We start from the raw sequence: 15,291 nt of genomic DNA, 5'->3' as shown, positions 1-15,291 counted from the left end.
ATATGGTTTAGTGGAGGACTTGTTAGTGTTAGGTCAGAGGTTGGACTAGATGATCTTGGAGGTCTCTTCCAACCTAGACGATTCTGTCATTCTGATTCTGTGATGCCCTCTGAGAATTTCCTCAGTACAACAGGGATCACTCACATAAGTCAAATTCGGCAGACTTAAGGACAATTTGAGCATCCCAGAGAAAAAATTGATCAGTGACCTAGTTTTCCATCCATTTGATTGCTTTATTGAGACAGAATTCCTGATGCCAAGGGAATCCCGGTGGTCTGACAAGTCTCGTGTGATAAGAGATGTTTGAGTTAAGCACTTTATGGATGAAGAGGACACGATGTCACAAAACAAGTTTGGCTATTCTTACTTCCATTTAGAAACTGTGTTAATATTTGGAGCCTGCCTGCAGGTTTTAAATGGAAAGATCTCATTTCTCTGCTGTAGTATAATGTTTAATACACCAGGCATTATAATGTTTAATATACCAGGCATACAATGCATTGCTCATATTGTTATGTGTAACTCACTTTTTATGTGTACAGTGAAATAAAGGAAGTTCCCTCTGCTATCAGGTTTGTAATTCAAAAAGTGTCCATAAACTAAGAGCAAAAAAAATTTACAGGCATGTGAGTGAAATGTAGCTGTAGGAATGCTTTCTCCAATGGAAGAGGTTTGGGAATCTTTCATATTTTTCAAAGGAGGTGAATGACAACGCTTTACACTTGTATTAGGGATGCCCATATTTACTGAACAATATATTTACTGGGTTTGTTTCTGATGGCAAATATTTGTGTCTTCTTATTGTAGTCCCACAAGCACGGTTCATTTTCTATCGGTTCATCAACAATCTTCCATTTAAAATACACCCTGAAAACCTCTATTACAACTGCTGCATTTAGCATTTTTTTTATTATGAATGTTGCTGCAAACTACTGATTTGAATGAAATCCTCATTCATTCAAATGCATGAGCAACCTTATGTATATAAGATAAAAACAGTCCCAGGTGAGGGAAAAGGAGAAGTCATAAAAGGTAAGAATCTAGTGAGGTCATACATACATATGAAGTTATTTATTGTTAAATCTGGGCAGGATCATGTTAAACCCTGGCTTTGACAGAAGTTCATCATTCTGCCATCACAAGCTATGAACGTGTTCATAATAAATTTCTGCAGCAAGCACTAACGAAGACAGCAATTTGGAAGAAATTTGGCCAAAAGGCCCATTGTGCATCTTAGGAATGTAAAAGATTATGTCAGAAGTATGAAGGCTTCTGATGATTACACTTAACAGTTGGAAACCCCAAACTTAAAGATTAATACCAAGTTATTCACAAATCACAAATGCTCATTGTCATCAGGCTGGCATGTATATTGCTTACAGCTTCCTCTAATTCTTCAGGACTTACTCATGGATGACTTACAACTCACATTGGAATGAATACTGTGTACAGTAAATTATGTAAGAAGATTGCACAAGGTGCCTCTCCCGTGACGTAACTTGCATTAAATTGTTAATCATAAACCTGGGGCTTCTGAGCTTCAAATATCATGTACAGCTGTTATACAGCCAGATGAAACATCGTCTGAGGAGTCTGGTGAAGTTGCTCAGTTCTTACTGGCATTTGTTGAAAGCTGTAATCAGCATGTAAACCAAAAAGAAAGCAAAATCTTGCTTCAAAAATAAAAGCTTGGTGAATGGGAAGGATGCTGAATTTTGAAAAAGTAGTTTATTTTAGCAAAGACATGTTTTTATTTGGTCTTTTCTGGACACGTGACAAAGCATAACCCTAAGGGAAATCATTTGCTACAGCTCAGTGGTGTGTTGTATTTTTCTCTGATGAGATTTGTTTGCTATGTCAGTTTTAAGAGCAGTTCATAAACGATTCATGTTGATCAAAACCAGAGGAGCTAGAAGGTTCTTAAACATTCATTGCAAGCGATGTTTTTTTCCCTTGAAACAAATCCTCCTTCCTTTTTGTTAGTCTGACTTTTCATGAAGTTTTCTTGTACAGATGACTGAAAAAAAATAAAAATAATCTTTTAAGATGAAGTTGTGCGTGTCAACTGGAACATGCCATTCCCATAGTACTGTTTCCCATAGTTATTAACCATAAGCCAGTCTATAAAACAATACTAGGTTTCTCTGCATGGGGTATGGTAACTAGCTTGCAATTACATTGTTTTTTAGCCTGGCTTAGATTCTGCAGTGATATAAATCTTCAAGTAAAGCCTATTTCATTCCAAGAGATGTGTATTCCAAGCACATCGTTTGCTTTATTACATCTTTCTTCTGCTCATTTGACATTCTTGTCCTATGGTAGATAACTGTTACACAATGTTTGTAGGAGGCAAATAAACAAGGTTCTTTTTTTTTTTCTTTCTTTTTTTTTCTTCTATAGGGAGTTATGAGAAATGCATTTGAGTGATCTGTATGTGCCAATGTGAAGTTTATGTATTTGGGCTTCATCAAAGCCATTAGTGCTTTTTCTTAGGCTGGTCAGGAAGGGACCAGGTGTAATTGCAGAAGGGTGATACGGTGTAATACTCACACTGCACAGTGGCTGTGCATGCTTTCTGCATGCTTTCTGCCATTGTCAGATGAGGAGCAAGGTCTGTCTATTGCACCGTGCCAAGCCTGTACAGTAGGCTGGGTGGAGGACCAATACAGCAGACTGTTAATGCCTCATTAAAACATTCTGTTACAGCCTCATAAGGCATGAAGACGTATTGGATGTGGGGAAAAAATAAAAAAGAAGAAGAAAAAAAGGACTGGATTAACAAAATAACATTTTGCTAAGTCTACAGACCCCATGAATTGGGAGTTGTCAGTGAAAATGAAATGCATTGCAAAACAGTTGTGCTTTTTTGTGATACTGATGACTATGATAAAACTGTTTCCATAATTCACATACTGAATTATACTGGGTTATACTGGATTAAGTGAAACCTATGTCTCAGTGATCGGCATAATGCTTTAAGAAAGGAAGAGGAGAGGTGGACTTTGTAACATAATGATTCTTTATTTGTACTTACTGTGCAGGCTTTGAGTCACAAAATCAGCAAAAATGTGCACCCATCCCTGTGGAGTTTATTCTGTGCAGGGGCCAGGTTCTCCGGTCCAGATGCTTCATGATGCTTTGATGGCAGAAAGCTTACAGGTTAAAATGTCTTGCTACTGTGAATTTTCAAAAATGTCTCTTCACTTTTTACAGCAGGTCTTCATATGCTGTGCTTTCTATCCCTACAAGGACTGCAAGAATTAGTTCAGAGTAGTCCATGGACAAAATCTGTCCTACTGTATTTCTCTAAAGAAGACTGGCAATTGTTGACTGAGCAGTAGATTTTTCTTGAAGAATGACATGTGTCCTCCAGTGCTTTGCAAAGCCTTTAAGAGAGCTTGGAATTGTTGTCTTTGCTTTTAAATGAAGGTGTGGGGAGTGAGATATGGTACCCCCTCCTCATCTGCGCTCACAGAGCCTGGCAGAGTTGAGCACAGTTCTCTTTCTGTGCTGGCAGTACCCAGACTAGCTAAATTCAGAAATGAAGGATTTTAGAATTAATAGAAACTTTTGTGCAATAAATATACTCTAAGAATCTGTTAATAAGGGTAGCACCTTCCTTTCCTTTTTTTCTATAAACAGCTGTGGTTGAAGCTTGCTACTTCTCCTTTCTGTCTCCTTTGCTGGGTACGCAGTCTTCTTTGCTAGCACACCCTTACCTGTCCTGTCATTTGCCCAGGTGGCTTAGATAGTGCTGAGTCAGAGGTGAGCTGCTAAGTCCGTGTCTGGGGTTGTTCTTTGTGTCCCAGCCCCCTGTGGCTGACATATGCATATTTTGACTGGGGCTGCTGGTTGCTGAACTCTGTACTTGATAGCATGCTGGAAACAGGCTTAAAATACTGCAATAGGTGCAAAAGTCAATGTGTCACTGTTGATGCCTGTAATTACTTTACGTCAGTGTAGCAGTATGGCATGCCACTCTGTTTTCCTCCACTGCAGGCCATATATAGCTTGCTACACTTTGATCCGCTCAGCAAAACCGAATGGATTCCTTTTCTCTGTAAACAGCAGCTGGGTGAAAGGAAAGGGCAATGGAGCCTGAAGGTATTCGATGAATTGGAGCTAGCTTTGAATATATTCACTAACAAGATGACAACCCATATGTGTATTGCCAGTGTCAATTTGGTCTGTACTCCTTGTAACTTCTAGAGCACATTTATGGTCTTGTCCAGTCTGCTCTGATTTCACCTTGGCAGATGTTCTTTTCGAAGGAATACGAGGCCTGGCTAAACTGGTGTGGCGTGCCTTACCGTGACCCTCTTGTTACATGCATTATTGCAAATAAGACTCCCCTTGTTCTTGGCAAAAAGGACAGGCACATTCATCCAAAAAGCCCAGGTAGCTTGCATTTGCTGTCACTTTTGAATGTGGATCTTCACATAAAAGGAGTTTCAGCTGCACAAATGGAAGAGTTTTGTACCATCAGATGCAAAGCTGACTTGAAATGAGCATATTGAGGCATATAAAAGACTTACACTGAAGTTGAATGTCTCAGAGGGTCAGGGAGGACCAGCTAATTTAGAATAAATACTTTCATTTTAAAACATCTGTTCTTGAACTGGGGCAAGTATCATGAAGCCTGGAAGATGGTGTTATCTTTTCCTATGTCATCCCACATTTTCTAAGCAAGTGTTCATAGTTCACATCTGTTTTATGTACTGTCTGTTAGATTTACTGCATTCTTATCAAATACTAGAAAAAGAAACAAATATCTTTACACAAACGTGGTTATAAAATGGTATTATAATTCCAGGGCCTTCAAACACTCATGTTGCAATGAATAAAAGCAGACATTTCTGATTCATTTTGCAGGACAGAAATGGTTGTCACATGGCTCATACTATATGAAGTGATATAGAGCAGTTCTCTCTTTGACTATTAAATCACATACGTAGTAACGAGCATAGATTGTAAATGCAGAATTCATAACTATTACAATAAAGCATGGAGTATGAGATATATTAAAATTCTTAGCATGCCAAAGGGTGTGAACTAGATTTGGAAATCTGATAGTGGTTTTTAACACCTCTTTTTAAAATGAGTTAGATGCAGAATAATCTAATCAAGATGTATATCCAAAGAATGAAATGAAATGAATTCAGAACCCAACTTTCTGCATCCAGAAACTGCACATCCATGAAGTTCTCAAATAAAACAATGCAGAATCTAGGTTTCTTTTTCTTAGTGAGCAGAGGAAAGGTGAGATATTTAAGATTTTAAAAATAGGCAAATTCTGTGGTTTTGCAAAATCCTGCTTTGAAAGTGAGCACTGAAAGAAATTGCAAATGCAAAAGCAAACGTGACTTCTCATGTGCTATCCATTCACATCAAGTCAACAGATTGTGTGTAACTATAAATGTGGTTTTGATTGTGGTGGAGACACAGGCCTCATGAAGGCATGCATGGCTTTGTGAATTTGCAAATAGAAAGTGCTTAACACTGCCTTTAGCAACAGCAAGCGTGCTGCAGGATACAAACACAAAGTATTTTCTAACCCTGTGAAAACAAACACATTCCTCAGCCCTAAGGTAAGTTTCTTTTGACACTGGTTAAAGTAGATTGAAACAAGGCAAGCTTTTTTTTTTTAGCATCCGAAGTAGGGAACTCTGGGGAGAAGGGTAGCTTTGATCACAGAACTGGTCTGAAGAGATCTCTCTTTGCCTTAGCAGGAAAGAAGGAGCTGCGTTACCTTAATTGCTTTCTGTCCTTTTCTCTCTCTCATCTTTATACTGTTATCCTGAACATCTTTTAACTGTACAGACTTTGCTATTTTTCCCGTGGCTAAAATTTCTCTCATTTAATTTTACTTTCTCCTAGTTAGATACCTACAGTAGGAGTCAGTTCCCTTAAACAAAGACATGTAGTGCCATTCCAGGTGCCCTAACTGTCATTTCAGATGCCCTACATTTTGTAAGATTTTGACATAGGGCTGGCAGGTATGACAAATGACATTAAGGGAAATCTTTGCTCTTCTGGAGCAGCAATGGTAATGATAGGGCATCTCACATAGAACTAGACCCTTCCATTTAGGCCATAGACTGAACAAGTTATCTTGGCTCCTTGTGTAGTCAGAGAAGAGGGAGGCTGACTTTCAGATGATGGTTGTTCATACCTACCTTAGACACCTGGACAAATCATTCATCCCCTCAAAATATTTGTCTCTTGCTCCACCAGAGAATCCAGGTGACTAGATAAGTTTAGGACCCTAACTTGTGGATGGCATGAGTTAGCTATGATAAATCTTGTCCTTTGTAAACAAAACAAAACAAAACAAAACAAAACAAAACAGAAATTATGGGCTTTTAATATAATGAGTTTGATTTAATAGTATTGCTGAAATTTATCACTTATAGATGCGTTGTAGGAAATCCTGAGGATGAAACTGGCTGAAACTTGTGAATTAAAGGTGCAACTGGAAATTTGAATTAATTGGTATTTAAGGAAATACAGAAGAAGCTTTTATGTGGTTATGTTCAAGAAAGATGTGTGTATATCTTTTAATACTAGGCCATTCGTCTCAGTTTTAAACTGGCTTGTTAACTGTCACCTGCCTAAAGTAGGTTTGTTGTAGATGTGATGGACTGAGGATACAAATGAAGCATGATTTATGAGAGACAACGTATATTATCTTTTATTAGACCTGCTATTCTATCAGGAGAAAACAGAATAGTATTCATTACACAACCCACTCCTTTAGGTTCTACAAGCTTATGTTTTCTTCCAACTATTTCAGTGCAGCTATTAAAAGATACTACTCCCCTTACAAGACTAGCCTCATTTATTGTGTAAGGAATGCATATCTATTAATAGTGGAAATGAGGTAAGGAGGTCAGGACTATGAACAGAACACAGAGTATAACCTTTAGAGTTGTCCCTGTCTCACTTCAATTAGACTCAAAATGATAAAAGGATTCCTTTGATATTCTAAACCAGCATGGGAAATGTGGCAGTGAAGTTTAGTGTGATAGTTTCCAGTGCCATTTGAACACCAACAGCACGATTCTAGGTTTGGCCATGCTATTCAGCACAAAGCTCCAAGAGGGAAGAAAGGACTATATATGTCCCTGTCATGTATCCCAACAGATGCACACAGGCTGTGGGATGAACACACACATCCCAAACCAGAGAACAGTCCCTACACTGCCGTATAGTGCAAGTGGAGGCTGATGGAATGCAAGATATAATCCAGTCCAAAATTGGAACTTCCCCATTTACACAGATATAACTAACTTCTTGTCTAATTTTATGTCACCTGTTTGCTCTTTTAAATATTTAGGCATCCTTACTGATAAGAATTAAGAATCCCTCACAGTAGTTTTAGAGGATTCAGTCATTTTAAAACAAAATGAGAGTGGGAGCAAATCAATTTTTTAACTTTGAATTTAAAAGCTTAGGGCTTATTTATTTATTTTCTGTTTTATAGGGGATAAGTGACCAGCTTTCCAGCTTTTTTGGGTTAAATCTGCCAATAAGGACTTTGCCTATGAAAAGACTGAAGGCATTACCTGGTGACACTGATTCTAAAACAGTGAAAAAAGTCTATGCAAAGCTATCTGCAGAATTTTAGTTCTTAAAATGAGGTTTAATCAGTGTATAAGTGGCTTACTAACTATGTCTTGGGCTTGGACTCTAAAGGGTTTTCCTTCCCGTTGTTTGTTTTTCACACTGTTATTTTAAATATATGCAACTATCATATTATTCCCTTGGTACTGGAAAATCTTGTGTAGACTGACTGCTCCCTGCTGAACTCTGAATATTATATTTGTTTCTTCCCTGCATTTCTTTGCTTGCTTCCTTGCATGTGTGGGAATATGCATACATAGTTTCTTTGTTGGATTGCTTTTATATTCTTTTCACAGACTACTTTATGTTGGGTTTTGGTCTGCTAGTGATCTCTGTCCCGCAGGGTAAAAAATATTGTAAGCAATGAACAGTTACCTATATGCTCTGGAAAGGCTGGAAAAAAGAATTTGTTTTGTTAAAATGAACTTAAGACATTATTTGCTGTTGAAAATCATAGGCAACTAATACTAGGGTTTATTAATAAAGTGTCAAAGTGTGCAAAGTAGTTACCAGATGATATAAGATACAGTCCACTGGAAATGTCTTGTCTGAGGACTTTGAGGATTTTTTGCCATATTCTTCTGTTGGGGTACTAGTGATGAGGCTAGGTAAAAAAATCACCTATTGTAAAGACTATAGAGCCTACAGAAATAGGAATGAAGGATCTGTAGAAACCCCTGGAACTCACTTCTGGACCATGGCAGCAACTGTGTGAGAGACATTGATGACTACAGAATCATTCATTCAATAGACTGTTTGCCATCCTAGGACTCTGTGTACTTAACTGACTGTTGTAGAGAGAAGGTTAAACATAGTCCCTTATTTTAAAGGTTCCCTTAGGAATATTGAATTAATTAATCATCAAGTCAACATAATGTTCCTAGCCGTGGTAAGTAAAATAGCTTGATTAATGTTTATTTCCATTGTAGATCTCAACCTGAAGGACTTCTATAATGCATGCTCCAGCAATATATGTTACTGATAAGGTAACTTATCAGCATTACTGATGCTGTCTTGATAAAATTTTTCAATCATTTTTCATTATTTATCAAAGTGTTTCAATAGTAAAGATGTTTGTTTTGGCAGCTCTGAATACAGAGAAATGTTGAGACGTTCTCACAAAGCAGTTTTGTACATTAGGTATGAATTGCATAGTTTCTGTTTCACAACGTGCTAAATTTTTTTATGATGATCATAAAATCAGAATAATTGGATACTGCATGTGCTGAGATTTCTGACATTCAACATTCTTTGAAAGAAATGTTAAAAAATTGAAAGGGATTTCATTCAGAGCTCTCAAATACCTGACTTTTGTTTTTAATTTCAGTGAATATAATTACCTTTGCCTTATTCAGCTAGTCTCTTAAAGGAAGGTTGATGTTTTAGGAAATTGTGACTTTAGAAAAAAGTGTACATGGATTATTTGAGGAATATTGTGTCCAGAGGGATTCAGTAAAACATATTCCTACACTTTAGAAATCTTGGATTAGAGCATGACCAAATGTTTCATGTCTCATGCTCCATCTTCATATCCTAGTTCTTTCAGTTTATTATCATTTGAAGAACTTCTGTCAATTCCTACATTCAAATGCTGCAGCTGTTTTGCACATAAAAGCAAACTTGGAGAGGTTGCAGAAGCCTGATAGATTGATTCCATTAAGGCCAAGGTTCAGATTAACATTTGTATATATTAGAAGCTTCACTATTGTTCAGAAAACAGATCGAATATAACATTGGTTTAGTTCTGTGAAAAAGAAATTCAGAGATTGCTTTTAAATGTATTAAAAGCTGTAATGACTTCAATTTTAAATAATAAATGGAAGGTCTGAGATTGCCTTAAGCACTTTGTCTTTGAGGACAACAGAAATATGCAATTGAGAGGACAATACATAACATGGTAAGGAAAATATTACTTCACTAAAATTTGTCCTAAAATAAAACATTTTTGTTATTTTTTTTTTATTTGGCTATGTACGTGCTTGTTTCTATTTATATATATATTGCTGTATCTATAGAAGAGAGCTTGTCACCATATCTAAAATACAACCCTTAGAGAATAATCTCCACTGTGGAAAAATTTTAAGAAAACTAATATATCTATAACATGTAACCTTTCAGGTGGGATCAGTGCTCTACATCTGAAAAGCGTTACAAATCCATTAAAAACAGTAGTATATGAAAATGTTTTAGGTGGAGTAATACATAATATTTTGAAAAATAAAATCACGATGTATATTTTCTGGTCTTGTTATTACTTCCTTGCTTCCTGAGGCCAGTACATCTGATCTCATTGAATTTTCAAAGAATTGCTAGTGAAGTCTCTCCTCGAGCGTGTAGCTGGAGTACTTCAAGACATCAGGAAACACTAGATCAGGGCATTAGAATTTATACACAGCCACTCCAATAGGTCACTTCAGAAAAACCTCCACATAGTATACATAGAGAACAAGTATAGTGCAGACTTGCTATAGCAGCAAGAGGTTTCCCCACTGAGTAGTGACTGCACTCATATGGTTTATCTTAAAAAAGTCATTAAGTTTTGACACAAGGGTGGTATGACTAGTTGCATTATATGGCTTTATATACATGCATATATATATAGCATAACCCTGGAAAATCTGCTACTTGTATCTGAATGTGTTAAAGCAGCAATGCAAACAAGTTAAGAACTACTGGAATAAGCAGATTTTCATTGTATATACATAAACCTTTGTCAGGTTTTCATTTTTAATGCTTACCCAGTGACCTCGGTCAGACAAGACAGTGAAGTCTGCAGAAATATCAACTTCGGTTGTGTATTGTTTAAGTAATGTTTGCTGTGTTTGGGAGGATTTAATAAATTAGACCAGTGGCCAAAGGATCCTAATCTGCTCATAGCCCCCAAAGAGCTACAGGGGTACTTGATCTAATGCACTTTTCTTCTAATCCAGGGTCCTGTTTAAAAAGGGTAAAGTTGAGCAGAAAGTTTTAAGTGTCTGCAGAATCAGGCCTTTATCATGCAACTGATACATTTTTTCATATATTTACATTCATATATATGGATGAAATATAAGTATATATTTACATTCATATACACACACATACATATTAGTTATTTTACACTTCAGAATTTGTGAAACATGACAGCTTATATAAATACAGTGGCCACTAATACTTTTTATGTCATAAATATCTGTTGGCAAAAATAAGATCTTTAACTCTTACTGCAATTTTTTTTGGTAACAAATATTTCCATTAAAATACGGAAGTCTTCAGCAAGACCCTACTCCGGGAAGATAAATGTATACATATATATTCTCTGATCTGCTGACAGTAGAAGATAATGGTGACACTGTAGCTGTTGTTATCCACCATCTTTGTCGAAGTCTGATGAGGAAAGATGGAAGAATCAGTGACTTGGTAAGCTGGAAACAAACTTTAAAAGTGAGAGTGAGCCAATTATAGTAAAAATACTAAGTAAAGTGATGACTTCTCTACCGCTTGGGATATTTAATCAAGTCTGGATGCCTTCTGGAAAATATTTAGACAAAAAAACAACACACATCGTTGTCATCAGTATAGAGATGGGATGCTTATTTCAGACACCATATTAAGTTATCTTTGACTCTTACAGTCATTATTTACAAACATTATATATATCAAATCAAGGAGGAAGGTAAAAAGCACATCTGGCTATTTTTATCCATATTGCTACATGTAAAATGCTTGTGACTTAGTGTTTCAAGGCCATAAAATTATAAAAGTAGCTGAAGCATTGAAAGCATTTAAAACCCCACCAGCTCTTTTCTGAAGACGTCTGTGGTAGACTCAGGTGCTTGCCAGTGATGATTTCACAGTGCAGCAAGGATAGATAGGAGAAATGGGACTGGGCATAGTGTGCCTCTTCATTCACACTGTAGGAAGGTGTACATCTAGGCTATCCTCCAGGGTAGAATAGGACACAGCACACCTTGGAGCTCACTGAAATGATACGGGTTGGAGAGGAGCTTAAGCTCAGGACTGGGCTCAAGTTGGAACTCATCCCCCAAATACAGTGTAGATCTGTCTTATGCTGATGAAGATTGTGCAGATTCTGGAGAATCTGGAGTGGTAAACCATTAGTAATAAAATCTTACAGTTTAGGATTTACAAACCACTGCCAGTCCTTACTTTTCAGAGTACCCATTCATGCTTAAGGTATGCTTGTCTTAAAGCGTTACGTAACTGAGTCTTTGTAGTCTGATGGGCAGCAGTCTCATGCCAGGTTCATGAAGGCTGTATAATTGCTTGCTGTCTCTTGTTGCCTACACAGACTGCAGAAAATAAAAGATAGACTTGATAGGGACATTGATAAGTCATCAGATCCATCTCCTTGACTGAAAATGATATGAACTGTAACTATGGCAGCCTTAAGAACCGTGGCTGGAGAATTTCTGGCTGAAAGTGGGATGACGGTGTTGTAAAATATCCAACTATCCTTTTTGCCTTGTGCATTCAGACAATCCTACATGGCTTAGAAATGGGGCAGCTACATTTGCAAGCAGCAAATTTGATCACAGCTCTAATTTTGTTTGCTCAGTTGCTCCAGGAAACGTATGAGCATCTGTAAAAATGCACCATAGTACAGCAGATAATATCACGGTACAGGGCACCTAGTTCTCATTCACAACTGATTGTTCCCATATAACATCATTAAAAACTCCTGGGCATAATGGGAGTAGCAGGAGTCAGAGCTTATTGTAGCACAAAACCATGGTCTTGCAGCCACGACTAACAACCTGTATCAGAGCTTGTGAGTCATGTTCTCTCCATTTAGTTTTCCAAGGTAAGTGGTTGTTTGCATCATAGCAGCTACCATGTAGCCAGCATAAAATAAAAGGAGAAGGTACAGATTGGTCATCTTAACCACCACCAGAATAAAGTTTTTTTCTGATTTGCTGAAGGTGTCAACAGCGCTGTATTTAGGTGAAAAGTAATAGATTATGACATATGGAAGACAAGACTGGATGTAATTACTTTATTTAAAACTTAAGAAACATGAAAGGTAGCATCAAAGCTGTTCATTGTGTGCACACAGCAAACATTTACTCAGTCTGCCAACAGGTACTCATGGTGGTATGCGTAGTTTAGTGGCTTCATGGCACTGCCAGTGAGATAAACCCTGTTCAGGCAGACTTCAGACAGGTCTTTGTATCCCAGTGGAGGCTTTTGTTTCTTACATTCTTTGTTTCTTTTTTGTTGTTGTGCTTTTCTTGCCACTGCTTGGGGAACCTGAACTCTTCCAGTGACAGCTGTGTTGGCTGGAAGTTGTTGGCTGCACCTGTCCAGGACACATGCATAGTGGGACTGGGAACTCAGGATCCTTTGTGCAAAAGTCTCCTCAATATTTTAATTTTCCACTAACAGAGAAATCAGATATTTATCTTCACTTTATGATCTCCAGCAGAGAGTTCTTTGAGAAGCAGTGAAAGTCTATGAGAATGAATAAATACTTGATTTGCTTTGATTGCATGAGTGTAGAGTTTAGCAGAACAACCAAAGACCAGCCACATAATAGTCAAATGGTGCAGGTTCCTAGGGCATCTGAATTACTCCTTGACCTATAAACAGTACCCAGTCTCCTTCCACAGCATTGTGATTTGACTGAACAAATTGCATACTAATATAGAAACAGCTCCAGGAACTAAATGTGGCAAATTTTTGATGGCTTTACTAGTATGTTCAGGAGTTATATATCTGTACAGTTGCTTTACTCAGTGGCTTTACTTGGCTATCACTTGCAGAAGTAAAGATTATTGAACACTGTGCCAAGCATGCTTGAATGAATTACTTTCTCTAAGGGTGCCATCTCTGTATTTATATGCAGGAATTGAACTGAACTTTCCTAGAATACCTTAATGGGAAAAAATATTTCTCTGCTCATTCTCCATCTGTAAGGTACCATAGATGCTGTTTGCAAGTTTGTGTGTAACTCCGGCCTTCAGGAAAAGGTTTTCTTCTTTTTTACTGTTAGATAGCTGAGAACCATGGAAATGAAGAATAAGTTTTGTATCCATTCACCACTACTCAGATATTTATTTTTTATAACACTTCACATTAATTCTTAAAGGTTAAGATTCATCGCACTAGCGTGAGATGTTATAAATGTGTTTTACTGGGTATTTGTTATCTCTTGTGGGGATTTCATGTGTATAGACCCAGTGTGCCTATATATAAATTATGACTAAAATATATATGCCCTGATATTTGTTCAGATACTTGAAATTCTAAGGAAAATCGTGAATTCCTAGTAAATATTCCTTAACCTGTTTCTGTGCTTTACAGTAGATGGTTTTGTTGTTGATATTCCACATTGTGAAACAGTGTATACTGCTTAGGCAGCTATTGTAGGAATCAACTAAATGCAGATCAAACAATAACTGTCCTATATAACTGCTAAATTGAAAATAAATATAGCCTAGTTAAGCAGCATTTTTGTAGAAGACAAGATTAGTGTTGGCCTTTTATTTATTTGTTCTTGTTTTACTAAGAGACTACACATCATAGAGGTTCCCTCCATGTGCCATCTGTTTCTTTGCAATTGGGAATGGTAGAATAATTTTCTGAAGAACTGCTGACAGGATGTGGCAAGGGAGCAGTAATCCGTAAGGATGATATTTCTCATTAAAGTCACTCAGCTCATCTGTGATATAGCAAGCTCTTGATTTACACTGGTCACCTCTGGAGCAGGGAGGACAGTGACTGCTAAGTAACATTTTTTATTGCACAGCCTAATGGTGAGGTTCTTGACAGTATCTGGGATTGCTGTCAGATCAGTTTTCATGGCACAGACACATTTAGCTAAGTGAGATTATTCTAGTTAGACAGTTTATCATCATAACAGATGTGATCATAGATGTCTCTTGACCTTAGTTACTTCATGATGTCTTAATATTGGCTGGCTGTTGTTATATCATTCCTTAGGTTCTTGCTAGGAAGGGCAGGTGGATTGTGTAAGGTCCCTCCTGAACTACAGCAGGGCTTACTTTTTGTTTGGCCTTGTAGAGATCTCATGGTGCCTCGATTTTCTACGGGTGCCTCCTGCTCTTCTGTCAAGTCTTAGCGTGGATTGCTGCTTCTGCTTTTACTGAAGTGTCAGTTTATGGCATGTTGGCACAGGTGGACATGCCAGCTAGCTGACAGTAGTTGCACACAAAGAAAATTGGTCTAGGACAATTTAAAAATTAAACAGGTGCTATAAAAGTTGGGTAAGGTGCAGAGGGCAAAGAATATGATAGAAATGAGACACAGAGTCACAGATATGGCGATCAGAAGAAGTCCCATGGGTCATCTAGTCTAGCCTCTTCCTGAAAACAGCACTACATACCTTGGAGGACTGAGACCACAGGAGAGCATAGATAGGTAGCAAGTATACCTGGACTAAAAGAGAAAGATACATTATCCTCCAGTTCAAGAACCATCTCTTTCCACAGTAAAATGAAAGCTACTTTTAAGATATGATCCCCACCCCTACTATTTTCTATATATCAGTATTTTACAGCAAATATCAGCTGTCTTTTCAAGGGGATCCTCAAAGTACTTGAAAGTGCAGAGTAAGTTAAGCCTCCGTATAATGTGAGGAAAAAAAAAAAGAATCCATGATTATTGTGTAAATCACTGGCTGAAATAAAGGAGTTATTTCTCCTTCTC

At 37.4% G+C, this 15,291-nt stretch overlaps 1 long non-coding RNA gene across 2 annotated transcripts in view; it reads left to right on the top strand.

Annotated features, from left to right (window-relative positions):
* The window catches only part of LOC106031493 (uncharacterized), a 62,967-nt gene that overhangs the window by 12,543 nt on the left and 35,133 nt on the right, over nucleotides 1-15,291 (top strand). Inside the window, exons 4-5 of one of the 2 annotated variants that reach the window (XR_001204319.3) lie at nucleotides 8,553-8,609; nucleotides 10,872-11,022. This is a non-coding gene — a long non-coding RNA (uncharacterized lncRNA). Of the gene's footprint in view, nucleotides 1-245; nucleotides 2,243-8,552; nucleotides 8,610-10,871; nucleotides 11,023-15,291 lie in introns of those variants that run through there. The other variant, XR_010833018.1, reaches the window with a different exon arrangement.

This window comes from Anser cygnoides, chromosome 7 (genome assembly GCF_040182565.1).
Source record: "Anser cygnoides isolate HZ-2024a breed goose chromosome 7, Taihu_goose_T2T_genome, whole genome shotgun sequence".
Classification (NCBI taxonomy): Eukaryota; Metazoa; Chordata; class Aves; order Anseriformes; family Anatidae; genus Anser; species Anser cygnoides.
The sequence above is the reverse complement of the archived record's forward strand: the minus strand, read 5'-3'. Positions and strand labels throughout refer to the sequence as shown.